Source organism: Muscardinus avellanarius (genome assembly GCF_963383645.1).
Source record: "Muscardinus avellanarius genome assembly, chromosome: 10".
Lineage (NCBI taxonomy): Eukaryota > Metazoa > Chordata > Mammalia > Rodentia > Gliridae > Muscardinus > Muscardinus avellanarius.
Window position 1 is genome coordinate 3,434,074 of NC_137796.1, and position 12,308 is coordinate 3,446,381.

Here is a 12,308-nt window from a genome sequence, read left to right on the forward strand (position 1 = left end):
GTTCTGTCGGGAATACTTGGGCTATTCCGTGGGTTTTGACAGCCCCACGCACCCAGCTGCTGTCTCTGATCATGAAGCCAGGCCGCAGGAGCAGAGCTCTCGGGCAGGCCCTGCAGAAGCCCCGCGGGGGAGCCCGCCTCCCCAGGGCCCCTCGGCCAGAGGGCGCCACGGACACCACGGCCTCCGCGCTGCCCTTGCACTGGGTTCTGTGCACTGCACAGCCAAGATGGCTTCCAGAACACTCCCCGCTGCCTGGAAGAGGCGTCCTCCCGACCCTTCCTGCAAGTCTGTGCGCCCGTCCGTGTGTCTGTGCGCGCGTGTGTGCATGTGTGTCCAAGTCGGCAGTGTTGTTCTGGCGGTGTAACAGCGCTGTGTACGGCAAGCAAGCTACTTGTCAGAAGCCGAGTTTCAGGGAAGGGGCGAGCCTTGGCGCGTCCCGCCAGGTGTCTCTGAATGTACCGCAGATTGGAGAGTATCTTATCCAAAGAGCAACATTCCTGCGTGGGCCTCTGTCGCCCTTCTGTCTTCATTTACTTTTAAATCCAGAGTGCTTGAGGGCCTGGAACTGTTTTCATCCCAGCCGAGCAGGGTGGCGTCACCCACAGCTCCGTCCTGCGGGGAAGTGGGAGCCGCCGCTCACCATGGCGGCCCTGGGCCCCCGGCAGGTGCTGGCTCCATGCAGCCACGGCTCGGCGGCTCTGCCCACGGCGCGGGTGAGGAGATGGGGCCCTTGGTCAGAGCTTACGATTGTGCTAGAAAGAAAAGAACTCCTTCCGCGGGACTTGCCTTAAACCGCGGGGTCGCGCTGCGCCCTCCTCAGGAGGCGCTTGCAGGGCTGGGCGCCCAGTTCTGCGCCCTGCCCTGCTCCGCGGCACAGGGGCCGCAGGGCGTGGCCCAGGACCCCAGCTTCAGAGACCGTCTGCACACTCGTTGGCACATCTGTGTCTGGGTGGACACGCAGGATGGGCTTCAGGGTGAGGCTTTTAATATGTATATCCTGTTCACCAATCCAGTAGCTATCCAAGTGGTCGAATCCTGAGACTTGGCGAGTACGTGCAAATCAAGTGTACTTGACTTCAACCTCCTTTCAATGTACTTTTATACGAAATAAAGTGACCAAGCGGCGGTTCTCAGGCAGCTCCGTGGTTCTTGATGGGGGCCGTGTGGTGGGGTCAAGTGGCCGGGAGGGTCCCGTTGAGGTCTGCAGACCCCCCCTGCCCGATGGCGGCCCAGGCTCTGCCCAACGCTGCGCCCTGGCCGTGCGCCATTGTTCAGCCAGTGCCCTGCTCTAAGTTTTACTTATCTTTACCCAAAACAGAGTCCTGCAGTCATTTTTTAAGCACACTGGCTGAAAACTATTAAAACCCTTTCTTTGCACTTCAGAATGCCATGTACCTGTAACTTAATACATCCCGCAGACCTCTTAAGTACCTTCCCTGGGAGGAGCCAAGTGCCCCTCACGGTGCGAGCCTCGGGTGCTCTGCGCATGCTGTCCTGGGAGGAGGGAGACTTACTCTGGACAGAGGCAGGACCCAGCCGGCCAGGGGTTGTGCCTCCAGGCGGGCGCGGCCCTCCGCCGTGTTAGGGTGCTTAGGGCCGCAGAACCTCGCGGCAGTGCTGTTGACATTCCTGTGGGGTGTCAGGTGGCCCCATTAGATGGGAGCGAGACGTTTGCGTTAAACAGAAAGTGAAAATAATTGCCCAAACAGGGCTGGGTGGCCAAGCGGTTCTCCCCGTGCATGCAAGCACTGCATGTGAGCACTGCACGCGAGCCGGGGTGCGGGAGTCGGAGAGGGGCTCACGCTCACCCTGGAAAGCGCATGAAGAGGGACGCCCGCCCTGTGCAGCTGGCGGAGGTGAGCTCCCCTAGAACCTGCCGAGGAGCCAGCTGCGCCCAAGCCAGCCCATGATCTGAGCAAAGATGGACCCTGAAAACACACAGGAGGACGCGCTCGGGCCATCGCACAGAGCAGTGAGCGTGAAGCGGGGCTTCGCGTGCGGCCCCACCTGTCCCCTTTCCCTCGCTCGCGGTAGACTAGACGATGCCTCGCAGGGCCCTTGGGGCTTTGTGTACAACCTCGTTTTCCTTCTAAGGAACTTGCCTGCCCTGCACCCTCTGTGCCCTTCACCCCGTCCCCCTGGCTGCAGGCAGGCTCGCGGGACGCCCGCCACTCCTGGCTGCTGCAGCCGAGCCAGCCTCCTGGGGCCGCGCCCCCTGGACTTCACAGCAGTAGAGGAGTGTCTCATTGCGAGAGGTCTGGGCCGGCCCAGACCTGCTTCTAGACGGCCCTTATCACCCAGCCGTGGAGACCCGCCCTGGTCCTTTCCCGCTCAGCAGGTTCTTATCGGTGACCTGGGTGTCTCTCTCCAGGTCCTACCAAGAGGGGCATTCTGGGGTGTCAGCCTCTCCTATCTTTTCCTCTTCGGCTCACATCTGGGATGTGAAGTCACCCAGACCAGCCCCTGCCCTGGTTTTTTCCTTGGACTGTTTTTTTCCTGAGAGGTGCCATAACTTTCTCGTCCAGCTCTCCCACCGGTGTTTAACTGGGGCCCTGACGGGCTTTGGGTCCCCTCTCGGGCCACAGTGCTGGTCTCCCTCGTGGAGGAGCATGGCTCCCCTGAGCACTGGTCGGCTTCCGCTTTCTTCCGCTTTCTCCTCTGTCCCTTGCTTTCTTGGTGGTGGCTTTCTCCAGAACGAGACACCACTGGAGGGACCATGGAGGGGGCCACGTTTCCCCCAGAAGGCCCCAGATTCCAGAATCTTCTCAAAATAAACTGCTTCTCTTTGGGGCTCGGGAGCGGGGCCTGCGAGCCCACCTGTGTGCCAGCGTCTGCGCGTCGAGCTGCAGGGGCCCTGGGTGGCCTGGCTGAGAGGCAGGGGAGTGGGAGCCCTTGGCGCCTCTGGGTCGGGGCAGGCGCCCCCTGAGCACGCCCCAGGTGCTCCCACAGATGTTGCTCATAGGAGCCCCGGTCCTGTCCCGGCTAAGACGATGCGCACAGCCCCTGGCCGCTGGAGAGCCGGAAAGGCGTTCAGAGGTTGCTCTGCAGGTTAGCAGTGGTCGGGTTACGGTTAACCCTCACCTTTGCCGTTTATAATAGCAATATGAGTAAGAAGGCAGGAAGCCGGCCATGTAACACAGACTGCCCTCCGCCTCACCTGGTCATCCAGAGGATGGACTCCCAGGACGCCCAGGTCGGCACGCCGCTGGGCTCCCCTTGACTGCCCTGTGAGCCCTGTGCAACAGAAGGAAGCTGTTGGTGCTGCCGTGTCTCCAGTGACCACCAGGGGGCGCTGGGAGACAGCAAGAGCCACGCGGAGCCCCCAAACCCTTTTATTTCTGATATTGAGGATTGAATTCAGGGACATTCTACCTCCAAGATACACCTCCCACCCTTCTTATTCATTCATTCATTCATTCATTCATTTACTTACTTACTTACTTATTTGCGGTACTGGAGATAGAGCCCAGGGGCATTCTACCCCCACGCTATGCCCCAGCCCTATTTTTTATTCTTTATTTTTGAAACAGGGTCTCACTGGGTTGCAAAGGGCCTCACTACATAGCTGAGGCTGTCTGCAAAGCTAGATCTTCCTGTCTCAGCCTTTCAAATGTTGGGATTATAAGTGTGCACCACCACGCCTGGCTGTATCTTTTATGTTTGTTTGTTTGTTTGTTTGTTTATTGCGGGTCTGGGGATGGAACCCAGAGGCATTTGACCTCTGAGATACACCTCCTACCCAACTTTTTATTCTTTATTTTAAAACAGGGCCTCACTGAGTTGCAGAGGGCCTAAGTAGCTGAGGCTATCCGTGAACCGCAATCCTCCTGTCTCAGCCTCCCGAATGCTGGGATTACAAGCGTGTGCCACCACGCCGGCTGTATCTTTTATTTTTGAAAAAGAGTCTCACTAGGTTGCTACAAGTCTCACTAAGTCTCACTGTGATCCTCCTGTCTCAGCCTCCCAAGCTCTGGGGTTTCAGGTGTGTGCCACCATGCCTGGCACAGTCTTGTCACTGCTGGCTCCTCCCCATCTGGGCCATGGATATTTGCCGGGCACCCACTATGTCTGGCAAGGCCTCTGCCCTCAGTAGACACCAGTACAAGATGTCGCAGATATAATCACACTGGCACCACGCTGCGTAAAGACGGCAGCCGGAGACGTGCCAGCTGGGCATCCTGCGGGGAGGGGAGGGAAGAGTCGTGCAGGCCTTGGCAGTGGGAAGGAGCTCAAGAGCTGGTGCAGAGCAGACTTCAGAGCACCCCGCGTCCCTCTTGGGGGTGGTAGTGGCCCTTGGTGGGGGTGCTGGGACAGTTGGAGTGGGCTAGGTGGCGGGGAGAGGCCAGGAGAGTCTGCACATGGCCCCTGTCTGGTCTCTGCTTGGGTGAGGGCCAGCCATCTGCAAGCTGGGGACAATGGCTTACAGGGTGGCCTCACGACTGGCCACAGCCCAGCCCCAGAGAGACCTCAGGCCATCCCCAACCAGAGAGGCCTCCTCACCCTACAAGCCTCTAGGGCGCCCCCATCATAGGAAGGGCGGCAGCTGGGCCCAAAGCAACCCCCGGCCAGAGCTCTGGCTTGATCTACACAGCAGGAAGAGAAACCTCACACGGTGCGGGCTCTTGAGTCTGGCCAGACCCAGACCAGGGTGGAGGCCCTGGGAGCCTCCCGGGCTGAGAAGCAGGAGCCGGGGGAGGGTCCTGCACCTGAGCGCTATCAGCCATACACACCTGGTGTAAATGGGCACGCTGCCTGCTTGGGACAGTGCCTCAGAGCGTGTGCCCCTCGCCGCCAGGACTTGTTAGGAAAGGGAGTTCTGTCCCTGGGCCTCCTGCATTAGGACCCCGGAATGAGGTGCCAATCCACGTTTTACCAACACGCCCTAGGCAGAGGCCGCCGCTGCCACCCAGGGTTGGAAAAAATAGAAGTTCCCTGCTGAGCCGGAGGAACCAAGCAGCGGGAATCGGTCCCTCTGCCCTCATCCCAGTGCCAGCTCACCAGCTGTGCCCAGAGCCAGACCCTGGGCCTCTCCGTGCCCCAGTTTCCTCCTCTGGAAGATGGCGGGGTGACAGGTCGTGCCTGTGTGGCTGCTGGGGAGAAGTGAGGGACAGCGAGGCCCCGAGGGCGCCGGGCACATGGCCCTCAGGAGGGGTCAGGGCGGCTGGCGAAGCCGTGCGGCCAGGGCACGACCGCGGCGGGCCCGGGGCCTGGACCCTCCCACTCGCTCTTCACAAGCTTGTTTTTGGAGCAGCACAGCGTGCTCACAGTCAAGATGGCCTGGCTGGGTTTTGTGGGGTTTTCTAAGCCAAATAAAAACTTAACCAACTAAACAAAACCGAATCCATTTATAACAAATCCCAGCAGGGCAGACATTTACAATCTCCGCGGAAAGTGCTTATCCTTGGCAGAGGCCCGTGGGCTCTTAAAGGCTGCGGCTCCAGTAGTGAAACCGCTGGTGTCCCTGTGTTTGTCCGGGCTGGGGTACTTCTCCACCATCTCCTCCCTCCGGCCTTGCCACGGCGCGATGTGGCATCTCCCAGGCGCTGGGGCTGCAGGCCGAGGCTCCACCAGGGCCGGTCGTCGGCGCTGCAGGCCGGTGCCGGCCCCGCTCGGCCCCAACAGCCTTGATAGCACAGCTTAGTCAGTGCCCAATAAAATGTACACGCCATGAAAGTGACCGTTTTGTGGTACTGGGGACTGAACCTGGGGCCTTCAACCACCGAGCCAAACTACTGAGCTATACCCCAGCCCTTTCTGTTTTATTTTCAAACAGGATCTAAGTTGCTGAGAGTGACCTCCAACCTCTGACCCTCCTGTCTTAGCCTCCCAAGGACTGAGATGACGGGCCCGGGCCTCCACGGCTGGCTGCACACACAGATGTCGGCGTGGCACTGCTCTCGGCATTCCCTCGTCCCAGCTGTCTGGCAGGCTCGCAGCCCCATGCCTGACCCAGCCCCACACCTACCTGGCCGCACCCTGCACCCGGGGAAGGGAGGCCCAGGGCATCCGGCGTGCGTTCCTGGCCGTGACCGTGGGGCCAGGGCTGGTGCCTCCGCCCCAATAGCTTCTTGCTCTGCAGGCTTGACTATGCTGTCAGCCAGAGGACCCGGGCTGCTCCTGTCAAGGCCACAGCCTGGCGCAGACCTGCCTCCTGCGCAGCCTTCCCCGGCCACCCCGGGCAGCCTGGGTTCCTGCCCTTCCTCAACACCACAGGGGCCGCCCCAGCCTCTGCCACCAGTGGCTCGCTCCAGCATGGCACCGGGCACCTCAACAAGCCGGGTACATGAGGGAATGACTGATAACGCACCTTCGCGTGTGAGTGCCCGGTGTGGCGTCCCATTCTTGTGGGGTGGGGGGCACTAGAGGACTCACCCAGCGCAGGGCAGGAGGTCAAGGGCCAGCGCCCGGCCCCAGGAGACACAGCTCCCAGGCGCCCTGGGCTGGCCTATGGTGAGGCCAGAGGATGGCATCCCCCGAGGTAGGGAACGGGGCACCCCACCTCCCAGTTCTCTGGGGACCTTGATTCGGGGGGAGTGAACCCCTGGGAGCTTGGCTTGAGCATGCGCCATGGGCCTCTCCTGGGGAAGGATACAACCAAGGCCCCTCGTGATGGAGGGAGGGGCCGGACACCCAGGCCCTCGACCCCACCCGGGCGGCCAGCACAAGCCTTGGGGTGTGGCTCACTCTCTCCCCTGAGGAGGCTCTGAGGAGGGCGACTGCAACCGCCAGGCGGCAGCGGGGCAGGCGGCCCAGCCACACACAGCCTTGCTGTCTGGCCCCCCGCTGGTGACAGTGGCTCTGCCTGCGCAGCCCCCCTCCGCCTCTGGCCAGCTGTGCAGCTCTGCCCGCAGGTTGCCTGCACCTCTGGGAGCCTGGGAGGCCGGACAGACGTGAGGGCCCTTCACACAGTGTGGTGAGGAGCCCACCTTCCCAGGGCGGCCGGCGGGCAAGGGTGCTGAGAGGCAAAGCCGGGTGCTGGCGAGGCTGGGGGGCCGGAACGAGGGGGTTCCGCTCACTGCAGGGCAGAGAAGCAGAAAGGAGCGGGATTTTGAGAATAGTAATGGTGGGTTAAGTGGGCTCCTGAGGGTGTTTTAGATAAATACAGGCCAAACTCCAATTCCTTCCTGGCCTCCACCCTCCCTGGACGGGGCCACATCGGCAGGGGGCTTGACGCGTGAGCAGCTGGGTCCCCAGCCCAACGCAGAGAGTCTGGGCTCCTGTTACCAACCCCAAGATGCGGAAACTGAGGCACGGGGAGGTCACGGGGTCCCCAAGGTCATAGAGGTGCGGCGGGGCCAGACCAAGCCTGGCTTCCAACTCCAAGCCCCGGCCTCACTTCTTATCCAGCCTTGGCCCCGGGGAGGGTCCCATGACACCGAGCCGAGCCGTCTCTTTTTCAGGGTTTAATGTTTCAGGCCAAGTCTGAGTGAGGTTTGCATTTCACTGAGGAGGCGGTGTCTGGTGGAGTTCTCTGCTAGCCGCCCTGGGTTGGGGCGAGCTGTCCTGGGCATGGCCCTGGGAAACGGGCACCTCAAGAAAAACTCTCCCTGCCAAGACCTGGAGCATGTCCGTCAGCCTGGGACATGGGAGACTGAGACAGGAGGATGGCGGGTTCAAGGCCAGGCTCAACTAATTAGCAAGACTCCATTTCAAAATAAAAAATAAAAAGGCTGAGGGCATAGCACAAGGGTAGAATGTCCCTGGCTTCAATACCCAGTACCAGAAATAAAAACATCTAGTTTGCATACAAGTGTGTGTGTGTGTGTGTGTGTGTGTGTGTGTGTGTGTTACTGGGGATTGAACCCAGGGGCTTTCTACCTCTGGGCTACACTCCCAGACCTATTTTATATTTTATTTGGAAACAGGGTCTCACTAAGTTGCCAAGAGCCTCACTAAACTGCTGAGGCTGGCTTCGAACCTGTGTGATCCTCCTGTCTCAGCCTCCCAAGCACTGGGATACTGGGATTACAAGCTGCGCCACCATGCTTATAGTGTGTGTGTGTGTGTGTGTGTGTGTGTGTGTGTGTGTGTGTGTGTGTTTTACTGGAGATTGAGCCCAAGGGCATTCTACCTTTGAGCTACATCCCCAGCCCTATTTTATTTTTGGTGGCACTAGGGATTAAACTCAGGGCCATTCTACCTCCAAGCTACACTCCCATCTCGATTTTATTTTTTATTTTGAAACAAGGTCAAAGTAGCTGAGGCTGGTCTGGAACCTATGATTCTCCTATCTCAGCCTCCCAAGTACTGGGATTACAAGCGTGCATTGTCACGCCCAGTACAATTTTATATTTATTTCATAAATTGGCTTCCAAGGCCACAGAATTTTCAATCTGGAAATGGGTTGGATTTTCTAGTCCACCGATCCCATGTGGAGTATGGGCAGGTGGCAGCCCTTGCCGCCCTGAGTGGCAGGCCTTGGGCAGCCTGGCGCTGCCGGCCATCCCTGGTGTTCCTGGCTGGTAACGTGTCACATCTTTTTGCGTCCAAACCTCCTCTTGTAAGGCCACCTGTCGCTGATCTAACACCCATCCGACCCCAGGAAGACCCTGGTCTCCAGGGTGACCTGGCCACATCTGCACAGATGCCACTGACAATCACATCATACTCTGTCTGGGCACAGGGCCGGCACCCGTCTACTCGGAGGATGCTTCAACCCGACGGAGCGACCACGCTGGGCACACCGCATTCCTCGCCTCCGCCAGCGAAGCGTGAGGAAGGCCCAGCCGAGCAGCTCGCCCTGGCTGGGAGCACCAGCAGCCTCCAGGGACACCTCGGGCACCTGCCTCATGGCGTAGCTGGACCCTCTCCTGAGGTCGGCCAGCTGGCAGGTGGCACACCAGGATTTCAGGGCCGCACCCAGGCCGGGTCTCTCTGGGAGGGAGCTCAGAGCCCAGCCCCGTCCAGCCGTACGCAGAAAGCAAGAATCCACGGTGCAGAGGCCTGCGCCTTTTTCCTTTGGACAGTGACAGCAGCGGGAGGGTTTGGCCTTGGCAGGACGCCCCGGGGGGGGGGGCACTGCAGAGCCCAGCCTGATCTTTGCTCCTCTGGCCTGGAGGGAGTCAGCTCCCTCCAGGCCAGGGCTGCAGGGGCCACAAGAGCCCGTAAACCCAAACAACACACCTTCAGAGAGGCCAGTGAGCGACCAGAGGTCTCACAGCAATCGGTCAGGGCCGACACAAGCATCCAGGGTCTCCAACACCAAGATGGGAGCCCGGGGCTGGTTTACAATGGCTTTAGAGTGTTGTTGGGGAGAAATGGCACTCACCTGCAGCAGGGCTAGAGCTGGGACCAGGACAGAGGGCCAACTTGCAACACCTGCTGCCTGCGGGCACTCCACACACACGCTCTTGCCCGACCCTTCCCTGCCTGGAGGGCCAGTCACATGCCACGGTACCTGCGAGCCGCTGGAGGCTCGGGTGGGAGCTCAGCCCAGGGTCCTCACCCTGCTCCGGCTCACGACACGAGGCCGATTTCTCATCTGCTGCACGAGGACTGGCGGTGGCCTCTGGCGAGCGGGCCCCGGCAGGTGCTCAGGGGGGCGCGGGAGCCTCTGTGGCCGCGGCAATGGACGCTCAGCTCAGCAGCTAAGACACTTATCACAGCCCCGCAGGTCACAAGCCCAGCACGGTGTGTGGGGCTAAAGCACGATGTGAGTGGTCCAGCTCTTTCTGGGGCCCCAGGGACTGTTTCCTCGTCTTGCCCAGCTTCTAAGGGAGCCCCAGTCCTTGGCTCACCCCCGGAACCCCCAGCGTGACCTCCCTCCTTCCGCAGTCTTGGGCCCTCTGCCCACAGCTGAGGGAGGTCCTCCACTATTAAGGACTCTGATTAGACGAGGCCCACCTGGGGCCCGGCCACTCCTCCTGGGGCCCAGCCACTCCTCCTGGGGCCCTTAACTAACTTCCCGCATCCGGGACGCCCTGGGGGCAGTGTTGGGAGGAGCACCGAGCAGAGTTGAGTTCTACACGGCCCCGGTCGCCTGGGCTGGCCTTGGCGACTCCTCTGAAAACGGAGGATCCCACTAAAACCAGCCGCTCCAAAGCCATCCCGCCTGTCTGCTGTTTATGGCTCTCTTCAAAAAGGCCTTGTGTAGCCGAGGACACGGGGCCAAGTCTGCCAACCTTTGCTTCCAAATTAAACCCACTAGGAAATTTCCACAGGACCAGGCTCTCTCCCTTCCCACAGGGCGGCTCTGCAGCCAAGCCTCGCGGGGCTCCTGGACAGATGGAGGGCATCGGGGCAGGGTCCTAGGGGGTCATTTTCTTTCTGTCTTTCTGTCATGCTTAACAGGACGAGCGCATTGGTGTGGAGTGGGGACCCTGGGGACCCTGGTCTGCAATACTGTGACCACCATTGGACAGGGTTTTAAGATGTCACCCTGGAAGGCCTGGTCAGCCCCACATCTCAGCTCAGAGGCGGCACGGAGTGCTAGCGGACTCCCCAGCGCACTCCACACCGCCAGGCGGCTCCCCTGCCCAAGTCCGGCATCTGTGACTTTATCTGATTCATCCAAGAAATCAGTCTTTTCCTTCTTTTTTTTTTTTTTTTTTTTTTTTTTTTGTGGTACTGGGGATGGAACCTGGGGGCATTCTGCCTCTGAGGGAGGAGTGCTTGGCTGAAAGGAGGCAGCCTGGGCCCTGGGGCCGCCTGGGCTGGGGCACTGGGAGCTGGGCATTGGGCCTCCACAGATCCCGGACAGACCCAGCCAGCCGGCCTGAGGTTTGTGGTATAAGAAAATGATAATATAGCCGGGCGTGGTGGCGCACGCTTGTAATCCCAGCATTCGGGAGGCTGAGACTGCAGGATCGTGGTTTGCGGACAGCCTCGGCTACTTAGTGAGGCCCTCTGCAACTTAGTGAGACCCTGTTTCAAAATAAAAGTAGGGCTGAGCAGTGTAGCTCAGAGGTCAAATGCCCCTGGGTTCCATCCCCAGACCCAGAAAAGAAAGAAGAAAGAGAGAAAGAAAGAAAGAAAGAAAATGATAATATATTTGTAGAACATACGATAAGTTGTATTCACCTAAAAATGAATTGAATTTTATTCTTTTAATAAGTTAATAAATACAAATGAATCAGTTAATAATTCAAGAGTCCTGATGACTAGCTCTGAGTGCCCATGATACCAGAATGGCCTGTGGCCACTCTGCAGAGGGGCCCCCCAAGTCTGAAGTCCTGAGCGGGAACCCCAAAGGAGCCACAAGACATCGGGACCACGCTGCCCACCAGTCTTGACTTTCTCTGGATAAAGACAAGTGTGAGCCGGGTGTGGTGGACGGGTCTGTCATCCCAGTACTTGGGAGGCTGAGACCGGAGGACCGCAGGTTGGAGGTCAGCCTCAGCAACTCAGCAAGACTTTGTTTCCAAACAAAAATCTTAAAATAAAACAGAAGGTGTAGCTTGGAGGCAGAGTGCCCCTTGGTACAATCCCCAGTACCACACACACAAAAATCAATAAATTAAGCTGAGTCAGTGTTACGGTTTGAAATGGTGGGGTTCTTTTTCTTATTCAACTAAGGTTGGTTGAATAGAAAAGTTAACAGGCAGCTCAGTGCAGCTTTAACAAATCTTTACTACAAAATCAGTAGGAAATAGATCAGTAGGAAATAGAGAAAAGGCAGCGTGCTGCCCCGCGTGCCGGGGAGCCCGAAAATGGAGCTCCGGCCCCTTTTGGGGACCCTAACCCTGAAATAGATTTTGTATTGGTATCCTCTCATCGGCATTACCAAGGCAATGGGCTAGTTACTTACTCCTTGGCCAGGCGGTGCCTCTTTGTCTCCGGACTGCGCGCGTACAAAGTGCAAGGGTCAAGAATCCACCTGGCCCTCGGCTCTGTTGTACTGGGCAGTATTGGCTGCTCGTCAGCTAGGGTGCTTTGAAGCCGCACACAGTTTACCTTTCCTATGTCCAGGCCGACACAGAGGAGAGGAGGTAAACTGAGGCACCGGCTGCCTCTATTGTAGTTTTAGGGCTAGTGGCTTCAGCTGACTCTAAGGCCTTTGCTATAGGTTAATGATTACAATGACGGGCAAAGACAGAGAGGACCTCTGCCTCGTAATCGCGGCAGGCCCTCCCTGCCTGAGCGCCGGCGCAGCACCTAGGCTCTGGCTAGATTCTACACTTTGGAAATTATCAAAGCACTTTTCCAGTACCAGCACCTTAATACGTCTGGATGCCTCTTCCCAATCCTGGCACATCAGCAGAGAGGTTAAGCAGGCTCTCATGAGACCGTGAACAGCCGTTCAGAAGCCAGGACTGGAAAATTTGTGCAAGGAAAAAAAAAAAAAATGGAAACAAACATGAAGAGGGAAA